Source organism: Symphalangus syndactylus, chromosome 18 (genome assembly GCF_028878055.3).
Source record: "Symphalangus syndactylus isolate Jambi chromosome 18, NHGRI_mSymSyn1-v2.1_pri, whole genome shotgun sequence".
Taxonomy (NCBI): domain Eukaryota; kingdom Metazoa; phylum Chordata; class Mammalia; order Primates; family Hylobatidae; genus Symphalangus; species Symphalangus syndactylus.
The window spans coordinates 52715880-52730713 of NC_072440.2; positions in this window are offsets into that span (position 1 = coordinate 52715880).

The following is a 14834-nucleotide window of genomic DNA, read 5'->3' on the forward strand; positions in this document are numbered from 1 at the left end:
TTTCGTTTTTCACTACAGGCCTCAAATTTCTCCAAATATCCAATTGCAGATTCTACAAAAAGTGTTTTTCAAAACAGACCAGTCAAAAGAAAGGTTCAACTCGGTTGGATTAATGCACAGATCAGAAAAAGTTTCACAGAACGCTTCTGTGTAGTTTTCATTTTCCGATATTCCTTTTTCCGCGATAGGCCTCAAGGCGCGGCAAGTGTCCACTTGCAGATTATAAGAAAAAAGAGTGTTTCAAAACTGCTCAATCAAAAGAAAGGTTCTACTCTGTGAGGTGAACGCACAGAATAGAAAGAAGTTTTACAGAATGCTTCTGTGTATTTTTTATGGGAAAACATTTTGTTTTTCACCACAGGCCTCAATGTTCTCCAAATGTCCACTTGCAGATTCTACAAAAAGAGGGTTTAAAAAAACAGCTCAATCAAAAGAAAGGTTAAATTCTGTTAGATGAAAGCACAGATTACAAAGAAGTTTCACAGAATGCGCCTGTGTAGTTTTTACTTGAAGATATTTCGCTTGTCTCTGTAGGCCTCAATGTTCTCCAAATGTCCACTTGCAGATTCTACCTAAAGAGTGTTTGAAAACTGCTCAATCAAAACAAAGTTTCAACTCCGTGAGATGAATGCACAGAATAGAAAGAGGTTTCACAGAATGCTTCAGTGCAGCTTTTTTGGTGAGATATTTCATTTTTCACCATAGGCCACATATTTCTCCAAATGTCCAATTGCATATTCTAGAAAAAGAGTGTTTCAAAACTGCTCAATCAAAAGAAAGTTACTAGTCTGTGAGGTGAATGCACAGAATAGAAAGAAGTTTCACAGAATGCTTCTGTGTAGTTTTTATAGTGAGATAATTCGTTTTTCACCATGAGCCTCAATGTTCTCCAAATGTCCACTTGCGGATTCTACAAGCAGTGTGTTTCAAAACAGATCAATCCAAAGAAATGTTCAACTCTGTTGGATGAATGCACAGATCAGAAAGAAGTTGCACAGAATGCTTCTGTGTAGTTTTTATAGTAAGATAATTCGTTTTACACCGTAGGCCTCAATGCTCTCCAAATGTCCACTTACAGATTATACAAAAAGAGTGTTTCAAAACAGCTCAATCAAAAGAAGAGTTCAGCTCTGTTAGATGAATGCACAGAACAGAGAAAAGTTTCTCAGAATGTTTCTGTGTAGTATTTACTGGAAGATATTTCATTTTTCACTATTGGCCTCAATGTTCCCCAAATGTCCACTTGCAGATTCTACAAAAATGAGTGTTGCAAAACTGCTCAATCAAAAGAAAGTTTCTACTCTGTGAGGTGAATGCACAGAATAGAACAAAGTTTCACAGAATTCTTCTGTTAATATTTATGGGGATATATTTCGTTTTTCATTGTAGGCCACAATATTCTCCAACTGTCCACTTGCAGATTCCACAAAAAGAGTTTCAAAACTGCTCAATCAAAAGAAAGGTTGAACTCTGTGAGATGAATGCACAGAATCGAAAGAAGTTTCACAGAAGGCTTCAGTGTAGTTTTTACTTGAAGATATTTCATTTTTCACTGTAGGTCTCAATTTTCTCCAAATGTCCACTTGCAGATTCTACATAAAGTGTATTTCAAAACTGCTCAATAAAAAGAATGGTTCAAATCTGTGAGATGTACGCACAGAATAGAAAATAGTTTCACAGAATGCGTCAATGTAGTTTTTATGGGAAGATATTCCGTTTTTCACCGTAAGCCTCAATGTTCTCCCAATATCCACTTGCAGATTCTACAAAAACTGTGTTTCAAAACAGCTCAATCACAATTAAAGTTCACCTCTGTTAGACGAATGCACGGAATAGAGAAAAGTTTCACAGAATTCTTCTGTGTAGTTTTTATGGGAAGATGTTTCCTTTTTCATCGTAAGCGTCAAACTTCTCAAATTGTCCACTTGCAGATGCTACAAAAAGAGTGCTTCCAAACAGCTCAATCAAAAGGAAGTTTCAAGTCTCTTAGAGGAAAGCATAAATCATAAAGTAGTTTCACGGAATGCTTCCGTGTAGTTTCTACTTGAAGATATTTCTTTTTTCACAAAAGACCGCAATATTCTCCAAAGGTACACTTGGAGATTCTACAAAAAGTGTGTTTCAAAACTGCTCAATCAAAAGAAATGTTCAACCCTGTGAAATGAATGCACAGAATAGGGAAATGTTTCACAGAATGCTTCTGTGTAGTTTTTATAGGAACATATTTCATTTTTCACCCTAGACCTCATAGCTCTCCAAACGACCCTTGCAGATTCTAGAAAAAGAGTGTTTCAAAACTCCTCAATAAAGGGAAGCTTTCTACTCCGTGAGATGAATATTCGGAATAGAAAGAAGTTACACAGAATTCTTCAGTGTAGTTTTTAGAGTAAGATAATTCGTTTTTCAACATAGGCCTCAATGTTCTCCAAAGGTCCACTTACAGATTGTACAAAAGGAGTGTGTCACAGCAGATCAATCAAAATAAATGTTCAACTCCGTAGGATGAATGCACAGACCAGAAAAACGTTTCACAGAATGCTTCTGTGTAGTCGTTATTTGCAGATATTCCTGTTTCCACGATAGGCCTCAATGTGCTGCGAATGTCCACTTGTAGTTTCTACAAAAAGAGTGTTTCAAAACTGCTCAATCAAAAGAAATGTTCAACTCTGTGTGACGAATGCACAGAAGAGAAAGAAGTTTCACAGGATGATTCAGTGTAGTTTTTATGTGAAGATATTTCGTTTTTCACCAAAGGCCTCAATGTTCTACAAATGTCCGCTTGCAGATTCTACAAAAAGAGTGTGTCAAAACAGCTCTATCCAAAGAAAGGTTCAACTCCATTCGATGAATGCACAGAACAGAAAAAAGTTCCATAGAAGGTTTCTGTGTGGTTTTTACATGAAGATATTTCGTTTTTCACTGCAGGCCACAATATTCTCCAAGTGTCCAGTTGCAGATTCTACGAAAAGAGTGTTTCAAAAGTGCTCAATCAAAAGAAAGGTTCAACTCTGTGAGATGAAGGCACAGAATAGAAAGCAGTTTCACAGAATCCTTCTCTGTAGTTTTCACAGGAAGATATTTCGTTTTTAGCCATAGGCCTCAACGTTCTCCAAATGTCCACGTGCAGATTCTACAAAAAGTGTGTTTCAAAACAGCTCCATCAAAAGAAAGGTTCAACTCTGTCAGGTGAATGTGCAGAACAGGGTAATGTTTCACAGAATGCTTCTGTGTAGTCTTTAGGGGAAGATATTTCGTTTTTCACTACAGGCCTCAAATTTCTCCAAATATCCAATTGCAGATTCTACAAAAAGTGTTTTTCAAAACAGACCAGTCAAAAGAAAGGTTCAACTCGGTTGGATTAATGCACAGATCAGAAAAAGTTTCACAGAACGCTTCTGTGTAGTTTTCATTTTCCGATATTCCTTTTTCCGCGATAGGCCTCAAGGCGCGGCAAGTGTCCACTTGCAGATTATAAGAAAAAAGAGTGTTTCAAAACTGCTCAATCAAAAGAAAGGTTCTACTCTGTGAGGTGAACGCACAGAATAGAAAGAAGTTTTACAGAATGCTTCTGTGTATTTTTTATGGGAAAACATTTTGTTTTTCACCACAGGCCTCAATGTTCTCCAAATGTCCACTTGCAGATTCTACAAAAAGAGGGTTTAAAAAAACAGCTCAATCAAAAGAAAGGTTAAATTCTGTTAGATGAAAGCACAGATTACAAAGAAGTTTCACAGAATGCGCCTGTGTAGTTTTTACTTGAAGATATTTCGCTTGTCTCTGTAGGCCTCAATGTTCTCCAAATGTCCACTTGCAGATTCTACCTAAAGAGTGTTTGAAAACTGCTCAATCAAAACAAAGTTTCAACTCCGTGAGATGAATGCACAGAATAGAAAGAGGTTTCACAGAATGCTTCAGTGCAGCTTTTTTGGTGAGATATTTCATTTTTCACCATAGGCCACATATTTCTCCAAATGTCCAATTGCATATTCTAGAAAAAGAGTGTTTCAAAACTGCTCAATCAAAAGAAAGTTACTAGTCTGTGAGGTGAATGCACAGAATAGAAAGAAGTTTCACAGAATGCTTCTGTGTAGTTTTTATAGTGAGATAATTCGTTTTTCACCATGAGCCTCAATGTTCTCCAAATGTCCACTTGCGGATTCTACAAACAGTGTGTTTCAAAACAGATCAATCCAAAGAAATGTTCAACTCTGTTGGATGAATGCACAGATCAGAAAGAAGTTGCACAGAATGCTTCTGTGTAGTTTTTATAGTAAGATAATTCGTTTTACACCGTAGGCCTCAATGCTCTCCAAATGTCCACTTACAGATTATACAAAAAGAGTGTTTCAAAACAGCTCAATCAAAAGAAGAGTTCAGCTCTGTTAGATGAATGCACAGAACAGAGAAAAGTTTCTCAGAATGTTTCTGTGTAGTATTTACTGGAAGATATTTCATTTTTCACTATTGGCCTCAATGTTCCCCAAATGTCCACTTGCAGATTCTACAAAAATGAGTGTTGCAAAACTGCTCAATCAAAAGAAAGTTTCTACTCTGTGAGGTGAATGCACAGAATAGAACAAAGTTTCACAGAATTCTTCTGTTAATATTTATGGGGATATATTTCGTTTTTCATTGTAGGCCACAATATTCCCCAACTGTCCACTTGCAGATTCCACAAAAAGAGTTTCAAAACTGCTCAATCAAAAGAAAGGTTGAACTCTGTGAGATGAATGCACAGAATCGAAAGAAGTTTCACAGAATGCTTCAGTGTAGTTTTTACTTGAAGATATTTCATTTTTCACTGTAGGTCTCAATTTTCTCCAAATGTCCACTTGCAGATTCTACATAAAGTGTATTTCAAAACTGCTCAATAAAAAGAATGGTTCAAATCTGTGAGATGTACGCAGAGAATAGAAAATAGTTTCACAGAATGCGTCAATGTAGTTTTTATGGGAAGATATTCCGTTTTTCACCGTAAGCCTCAATGTTCTCCCAATATCCACTTGCAGATTCTACAAAAACTGTGTTTCAAAACAGCTCAATCACAATTAAAGTTCACCTCTGTTAGACGAATGCACGGAATAGAGAAAAGTTTCACAGAATTCTTCTGTGTAGTTTTTATGGGAAGATGTTTCCTTTTTCATCGTAAGCGTCAAACTTCTCAAATTGTCCACTTGCAGATGCTACAAAAAGAGTGCTTCCAAACAGCTCAATCAAAAGGAAGTTTCAAGTCTCTTAGAGGAAAGCATAAATCATAAAGTAGTTTCACGGAATGCTTCCATGTAGTTTCTACTTGAAGATATTTCTTTTTTCACAAAAGACCGCAATATTCTCCAAAGGTACACTTGGAGATTCTACAAAAAGTGTGTTTCAAAACTGCTCAATCAAAAGAAATGTTCAACCCTGTGAAATGAATGCACAGAATAGGGAAATGTTTCACAGAATGCTTCTGTGTAGTTTTTATAGGAACATATTTCATTTTTCACCCTAGACCTCATAGCTCTCCAAACGACCCTTGCAGATTCTAGAAAAAGAGTGTTTCAAAACTCCTCAATAAAGGGAAGCTTTCTACTCCGTGAGATGAATATTCGGAATAGAAAGAAGTTACACAGAATTCTTCAGTGTAGTTTTTATAGTAAGATAATTCGTTTTTCAACATAGGCCTCAATGTTCTCCAAAGGTCCACTTACAGATTGTACAAAAGGAGTGTGTCACAGCAGATCAATCAAAATAAATGTTCAACTCCGTAGGATGAATGCACAGACCAGAAAAACGTTTCACAGAATGCTTCTGTGTAGTCGTTATTTGCAGATATTCCTGTTTCCACGATAGGCCTCAATGTGCTGCGAATGTCCACTTGTAGTTTCTACAAAAAGAGTGTTTCAAAACTGCTCAATCAAAAGAAATGTTCAACTCTGTGTGACGAATGCACAGAAGAGAAAGAAGTTTCACAGGATGATTCAGTGTAGTTTTTATGTGAAGATATTTCGTTTTTCACCAAAGGCCTCAATGTTCTACAAATGTCCGCTTGCAGATTCTACAAAAAGAGTGTGTCAAAACAGCTCTATCCAAACAAAGGTTCAACTCCATTCGATGAATGCACAGAACAGAAAAAAGTTCCATAGAAGGTTTCTGTGTGGTTTTTACATGAAGATATTTCGTTTTTCACTGCAGGCCACAATATTCTCCAAGTGTCCAGTTGCAGATTCTACGAAAAGAGTGTTTCAAAAGTGCTCAATCAAAAGAAAGGTTCAACTCTCTGAGATGAAGGCACAGAATAGAAAGCAGTTTCACAGAATCCTTCTCTGTAGTTTTCACAGGAAGATATTTCGTTTTTAGCCATAGGCCTCAACGTTCTCCAAATGTCCACGTGCAGATTCTACAAAAAGTGTGTTTCAAAACAGCTCCATCAAAAGAAAGGTTCAACTCTGTCAGGTGAATGTGCAGAACAGGGTAATGTTTCACAGAATGCTTCTGTGTAGTCTTTAGGGGAAGATATTTCGTTTTTCACTACAGGCCTCAAATTTCTCCAAATATCCAATTGCAGATTCTACAAAAAGTGTTTTTCAAAACAGACCAGTCAAAAGAAAGGTTCAACTCGGTTGGATTAATGCACAGATCAGAAAAAGTTTCACAGAACGCTTCTGTGTAGTTTTCATTTTCCGATATTCCTTTTTCCGCGATAGGCCTCAAGGCGCGGCAAGTGTCCACTTGCAGATTATAAGAAAAAAGAGTGTTTCAAAACTGCTCAATCAAAAGAAAGGTTCTACTCTGTGAGGTGAACGCACAGAATAGAAAGAAGTTTTACAGAATGCTTCTGTGTATTTTTTATGGGAAAACATTTTGTTTTTCACCACAGGCCTCAATGTTCTCCAAATGTCCACTTGCAGATTCTACAAAAAGAGGGTTTAAAAAAACAGCTCAATCAAAAGAAAGGTTAAATTCTGTTAGATGAAAGCACAGATTACAAAGAAGTTTCACAGAATGCGCCTGTGTAGTTTTTACTTGAAGATATTTCGCTTGTCTCTGTAGGCCTCAATGTTCTCCAAATGTCCACTTGCAGATTCTACCTAAAGAGTGTTTGAAAACTGCTCAATCAAAACAAAGTTTCAACTCCGTGAGATGAATGCACAGAATAGAAAGAGGTTTCACAGAATGCTTCAGTGCAGCTTTTTTGGTGAGATATTTCATTTTTCACCATAGGCCACATATTTCTCCAAATGTCCAATTGCATATTCTAGAAAAAGAGTGTTTCAAAACTGCTCAATCAAAAGAAAGTTACTAGTCTGTGAGGTGAATGCACAGAATAGAAAGAAGTTTCACAGAATGCTTCTGTGTAGTTTTTATAGTGAGATAATTCGTTTTTCACCATGAGCCTCAATGTTCTCCAAATGTCCACTTGCGGATTCTACAAACAGTGTGTTTCAAAACAGATCAATCCAAAGAAATGTTCAACTCTGTTGGATGAATGCACAGATCAGAAAGAAGTTGCACAGAATGCTTCTGTGTAGTTTTTATAGTAAGATAATTCGTTTTACACCGTAGGCCTCAATGCTCTCCAAATGTCCACTTACAGATTATACAAAAAGAGTGTTTCAAAACAGCTCAATCAAAAGAAGAGTTCAGCTCTGTTAGATGAATGCACAGAACAGAGAAAAGTTTCTCAGAATGTTTCTGTGTAGTATTTACTGGAAGATATTTCATTTTTCACTATTGGCCTCAATGTTCCCCAAATGTCCACTTGCAGATTCTACAAAAATGAGTGTTGCAAAACTGCTCAATCAAAAGAAAGTTTCTACTCTGTGAGGTGAATGCACAGAATAGAACAAAGTTTCACAGAATTCTTCTGTTAATATTTATGGGGATATATTTCGTTTTTCATTGTAGGCCACAATATTCTCCAACTGTCCACTTGCAGATTCCACAAAAAGAGTTTCAAAACTGCTCAATCAAAAGAAAGGTTGAACTCTGTGAGATGAATGCACAGAATCGAAAGAAGTTTCACAGAAGGCTTCAGTGTAGTTTTTACTTGAAGATATTTCATTTTTCACTGTAGGTCTCAATTTTCTCCAAATGTCCACTTGCAGATTCTACATAAAGTGTATTTCAAAACTGCTCAATAAAAAGAATGGTTCAAATCTGTGAGATGTACGCACAGAATAGAAAATAGTTTCACAGAATGCGTCAATGTAGTTTTTATGGGAAGATATTCCGTTTTTCACCGTAAGCCTCAATGTTCTCCCAATATCCACTTGCAGATTCTACAAAAACTGTGTTTCAAAACAGCTCAATCACAATTAAAGTTCACCTCTGTTAGACGAATGCACGGAATAGAGAAAAGTTTCACAGAATTCTTCTGTGTAGTTTTTATGGGAAGATGTTTCCTTTTTCATCGTAAGCGTCAAACTTCTCAAATTGTCCACTTGCAGATGCTACAAAAAGAGTGCTTCCAAACAGCTCAATCAAAAGGAAGTTTCAAGTCTCTTAGAGGAAAGCATAAATCATAAAGTAGTTTCACGGAATGCTTCCGTGTAGTTTCTACTTGAAGATATTTCTTTTTTCACAAAAGACCGCAATATTCTCCAAAGGTACACTTGGAGATTCTACAAAAAGTGTGTTTCAAAACTGCTCAATCAAAAGAAATGTTCAACCCTGTGAAATGAATGCACAGAATAGGGAAATGTTTCACAGAATGCTTCTGTGTAGTTTTTATAGGAACATATTTCATTTTTCACCCTAGACCTCATAGCTCTCCAAACGACCCTTGCAGATTCTAGAAAAAGAGTGTTTCAAAACTCCTCAATAAAGGGAAGCTTTCTACTCCGTGAGATGAATATTCGGAATAGAAAGAAGTTACACAGAATTCTTCAGTGTAGTTTTTATAGTAAGATAATTCGTTTTTCAACATAGGCCTCAATGTTCTCCAAAGGTCCACTTACAGATTGTACAAAAGGAGTGTGTCACAGCAGATCAATCAAAATAAATGTTCAACTCCGTAGGATGAATGCACAGACCAGAAAAACGTTTCACAGAATGCTTCTGTGTAGTCGTTATTTGCAGATATTCCTGTTTCCACGATAGGCCTCAATGTGCTGCGAATGTCCACTTGTAGTTTCTACAAAAAGAGTGTTTCAAAACTGCTCAATCAAAAGAAATGTTCAACTCTGTGTGACGAATGCACAGAAGAGAAAGAAGTTTCACAGGATGATTCAGTGTAGTTTTTATGTGAAGATATTTCGTTTTTCACCAAAGGCCTCAATGTTCTACAAATGTCCGCTTGCAGATTCTACAAAAAGAGTGTGTCAAAACAGCTCTATCCAAACAAAGGTTCAACTCCATTCGATGAATGCACAGAACAGAAAAAAGTTCCATAGAAGGTTTCTGTGTGGTTTTTACATGAAGATATTTCGTTTTTCACTGCAGGCCACAATATTCTCCAAGTGTCCAGTTGCAGATTCTACGAAAAGAGTGTTTCAAAAGTGCTCAATCAAAAGAAAGGTTCAACTCTCTGAGATGAAGGCACAGAATAGAAAGCAGTTTCACAGAATCCTTCTCTGTAGTTTTCACAGGAAGATATTTCGTTTTTAGCCATAGGCCTCAACGTTCTCCAAATGTCCACGTGCAGATTCTACAAAAAGTGTGTTTCAAAACAGCTCCATCAAAAGAAAGGTTCAACTCTGTCAGGTGAATGTGCAGAACAGGGTAATGTTTCACAGAATGCTTCTGTGTAGTCTTTAGGGGAAGATATTTCGTTTTTCACTACAGGCCTCAAATTTCTCCAAATATCCAATTGCAGATTCTACAAAAAGTGTTTTTCAAAACAGACCAGTCAAAAGAAAGGTTCAACTCGGTTGGATTAATGCACAGATCAGAAAAATTTTCACAGAACGCTTCTGTGTAGTTTTCATTTTCCGATATTCCTTTTTCCGCGATAGGCCTCAAGGCGCGGCAAGTGTCCACTTGCAGATTATAAGAAAAAAGAGTGTTTCAAAACTGCTCAATCAAAAGAAAGGTTCTACTCTGTGAGGTGAACGCACAGAATAGAAAGAAGTTTTACAGAATGCTTCTGTGTATTTTTTATGGGAAAACATTTTGTTTTTCACCACAGGCCTCAATGTTCTCCAAATGTCCACTTGCAGATTCTACAAAAAGAGGGTTTAAAAAAACAGCTCAATCAAAAGAAAGGTTAAATTCTGTTAGATGAAAGCACAGATTACAAAGAAGTTTCACAGAATGCGCCTGTGTAGTTTTTACTTGAAGATATTTCGCTTGTCTCTGTAGGCCTCAATGTTCTCCAAATGTCCACTTGCAGATTCTACCTAAAGAGTGTTTGAAAACTGCTCAATCAAAACAAAGTTTCAACTCCGTGAGATGAATGCACAGAATAGAAAGAGGTTTCACAGAATGCTTCAGTGCAGCTTTTTTGGTGAGATATTTCATTTTTCACCATAGGCCACATATTTCTCCAAATGTCCAATTGCATATTCTAGAAAAAGAGTGTTTCAAAACTGCTCAATCAAAAGAAAGTTACTAGTCTGTGAGGTGAATGCACAGAATAGAAAGAAGTTTCACAGAATGCTTCTGTGTAGTTTTTATAGTGAGATAATTCGTTTTTCACCATGAGCCTCAATGTTCTCCAAATGTCCACTTGCGGATTCTACAAACAGTGTGTTTCAAAACAGATCAATCCAAAGAAATGTTCAACTCTGTTGGATGAATGCACAGATCAGAAAGAAGTTGCACAGAATGCTTCTGTGTAGTTTTTATAGTAAGATAATTCGTTTTACACCGTAGGCCTCAATGCTCTCCAAATGTCCACTTACAGATTATACAAAAAGAGTGTTTCAAAACAGCTCAATCAAAAGAAGAGTTCAGCTCTGTTAGATGAATGCACAGAACAGAGAAAAGTTTCTCAGAATGTTTCTGTGTAGTATTTACTGGAAGATATTTCATTTTTCACTATTGGCCTCAATGTTCCCCAAATGTCCACTTGCAGATTCTACAAAAATGAGTGTTGCAAAACTGCTCAATCAAAAGAAAGTTTCTACTCTGTGAGGTGAATGCACAGAATAGAACAAAGTTTCACAGAATTCTTCTGTTAATATTTATGGGGATATATTTCGTTTTTCATTGTAGGCCACAATATTCTCCAACTGTCCACTTGCAGATTCCACAAAAAGAGTTTCAAAACTGCTCAATCAAAAGAAAGGTTGAACTCTGTGAGATGAATGCACAGAATCGAAAGAAGTTTCACAGAAGGCTTCAGTGTAGTTTTTACTTGAAGATATTTCATTTTTCACTGTAGGTCTCAATTTTCTCCAAATGTCCACTTGCAGATTCTACATAAAGTGTATTTCAAAACTGCTCAATAAAAAGAATGGTTCAAATCTGTGAGATGTACGCACAGAATAGAAAATAGTTTCACAGAATGCGTCAATGTAGTTTTTATGGGAAGATATTCCGTTTTTCACCGTAAGCCTCAATGTTCTCCCAATATCCACTTGCAGATTCTACAAAAACTGTGTTTCAAAACAGCTCAATCACAATTAAAGTTCACCTCTGTTAGACGAATGCACGGAATAGAGAAATGTTTCACAGAATTCTTCTGTGTAGTTTTTATGGGAAGATGTTTCCTTTTTCATCGTAAGCGTCAAACTTCTCAAATTGTCCACTTGCAGATGCTACAAAAAGAGTGCTTCCAAACAGCTCAATCAAAAGGAAGTTTCAAGTCTCTTAGAGGAAAGCATAAATCATAAAGTAGTTTCACGGAATGCTTCCGTGTAGTTTCTACTTGAAGATATTTCTTTTTTCACAAAAGACCGCAATATTCTCCAAAGGTACACTTGGAGATTCTACAAAAAGTGTGTTTCAAAACTGCTCAATCAAAAGAAATGTTCAACCCTGTGAAATGAATGCACAGAATAGGGAAATGTTTCACAGAATGCTTCTGTGTAGTTTTTATAGGAACATATTTCATTTTTCACCCTAGACCTCATAGCTCTCCAAACGACCCTTGCAGATTCTAGAAAAAGAGTGTTTCAAAACTCCTCAATAAAGGGAAGCTTTCTACTCCGTGAGATGAATATTCGGAATAGAAAGAAGTTACACAGAATTCTTCAGTGTAGTTTTTATAGTAAGATAATTCGTTTTTCAACATAGGCCTCAATGTTCTCCAAAGGTCCACTTACAGATTGTACAAAAGGAGTGTGTCACAGCAGATCAATCAAAATAAATGTTCAACTCCGTAGGATGAATGCACAGACCAGAAAAACGTTCCACAGAATGCTTTTGTGTAGTCGTTATTTGCAGATATTCCTGTTTCCACGATAGGCCTCAATGTGCTGCGAATGTCCACTTGTAGTTTCTACAAAAAGAGTGTTTCAAAACTGCTCAATCAAAAGAAATGTTCAACTCCGTGTGACGAATGCACAGAAGAGAAAGAAGTTTCACAGGATGATTCAGTGTAGTTTTTATGTGAAGATATTTCGTTTTTCACCAAAGGCCTCAATGTTCTACAAATGTCCGCTTGCAGATTCTACAAAAAGAGTGTGTCAAAACAGCTCTATCCAAAGAAAGGTTCAACTCCATTCGATGAATGCACAGAACAGAAAAAAGTTCCATAGAAGGATTCTGTGTGGTTTTTACATGAAGATATTTCGTTTTTCAATGCAGGCCACAATATTCTCCAAGTGTCCAGTTGCAGATTCTACGAAAAGAGTGTTTCAAAAGTGCTCAATCAAAAGAAAGGTTCAACTCTCTGAGATGAAGGCACAGAATATAAAGCAGTTTCACAGAATCCTTCTCTGTAGTTTTCACAGGAAGATATTTCGTTTTTAGCCATAGGCCTCAACGTTCTCCAAATGTCCACGTGCAGATTCTACAAAAAGTGTGTTTCAAAACAGCTCCATCAAAAGAAAGGTTCAACTCTGTCAGGTGAATGTGCAGAACAGGGTAATGTTTCACAGAATGCTTCTGTGTAGTCTTTAGGGGAAGATATTTCGTTTTTCACTACAGGCCTCAAATTTCTCCAAATATCCAATTGCAGATTCTACAAAAAGTGTTTTTCAAAACAGACCAGTCAAAAGAAAGGTTCAACTCGGTTGGATTAATGCACAGATCAGAAAAATTTTCACAGAACGCTTCTGTGTAGTTTTCATTTTCCGATATTCCTTTTTCCGCGATAGGCCTCAAGGCGCGGCAAGTGTCCACTTGCAGATTATAAGAAAAAAGAGTGTTTCAAAACTGCTCAATCAAAAGAAAGGTTCTACTCTGTGAGGTGAACGCACAGAATAGAAAGAAGTTTTACAGAATGCTTCTGTGTATTTTTTATGGGAAAACATTTTGTTTTTCACCACAGGCCTCAATGTTCTCCAAATGTCCACTTGCAGATTCTACAAAAAGAGGGTTTAAAAAAACAGCTCAATCAAAAGAAAGGTTAAATTCTGTTAGATGAAAGCACAGATTACAAAGAAGTTTCACAGAATGCGCCTGTGTAGTTTTTACTTGAAGATATTTCGCTTGTCTCTGTAGGCCTCAATGTTCTCCAAATGTCCACTTGCAGATTCTACCTAAAGTGTGTTTGAAAACTGCTCAATCAAAACAAAGTTTCAACTCCGTGAGATGAATGCACAGAATAGAAAGAGGTTTCACAGAATGCTTCAGTGCAGCTTTTTTGGTGAGATATTTCATTTTTCACCATAGGCCACATATTTCTCCAAATGTCCAATTGCATATTCTAGAAAAAGAGTGTTTCAAAACTGCTCAATCAAAAGAAAGTTACTAGTCTGTGAGGTGAATGCACAGAATAGAAAGAAGTTTCACAGAATGCTTCTGTGTAGTTTTTATAGTGAGATAATTCGTTTTTCACCATGAGCCTCAATGTTCTCCAAATGTCCACTTGCGGATTCTACAAACAGTGTGTTTCAAAACAGATCAATCCAAAGAAATGTTCAACTCTGTTGGATGAATGCACAGATCAGAAAGAAGTTGCACAGAATGCTTCTGTGTAGTTTTTATAGTAAGATAATTCGTTTTACACCGTAGGCCTCAATGCTCTCCAAATGTCCACTTACAGATTATACAAAAAGAGTGTTTCAAAACAGCTCAATCAAAAGAAGAGTTCAGCTCTGTTAGATGAATGCACAGAACAGAGAAAAGTTTCTCAGAATGTTTCTGTGTAGTATTTACTGGAAGATATTTCATTTTTCACTATTGGCCTCAACGTTCCCCAAATGTCCACTTGCAGATTCTACAAAAATGAGTGTTGCAAAACTGCTCAATCAAAAGAAAGTTTCTACTCTGTGAGGTGAATGCACAGAATAGAACAAAGTTTCACAGAATTCTTCTGTTAATATTTATGGGGATATATTTCGTTTTTCATTGTAGGCCACAATATTCTCCAACTGTCCACTTGCAGATTCCACAAAAAGAGTTTCAAAACTGCTCAATCAAAAGAAAGGTTGAACTCTGTGAGATGAATGCACAGAATCGAAAGAAGTTTCACAGAAGGCTTCAGTGTAGTTTTTACTTGAAGATATTTCATTTTTCACTGTAGGTCTCAATTTTCTCCAAATGTCCACTTGCAGATTCTACATAAAGTGTATTTCAAAACTGCTCAATAAAAAGAATGGTTCAAATCTGTGAGATGTACGCACAGAATAGAAAATAGTTTCACAGAATGCGTCAATGTAGTTTTTATGGGAAGATATTCCGTTTTTCACCGTAAGCCTCAATGTTCTCCCAATATCCACTTGCAGATTCTACAAAAACTGTGTTTCAAAACAGCTCAATCACAATTAAAGTTCACCTCTGTTAGACGAATGCACGGAATAGAG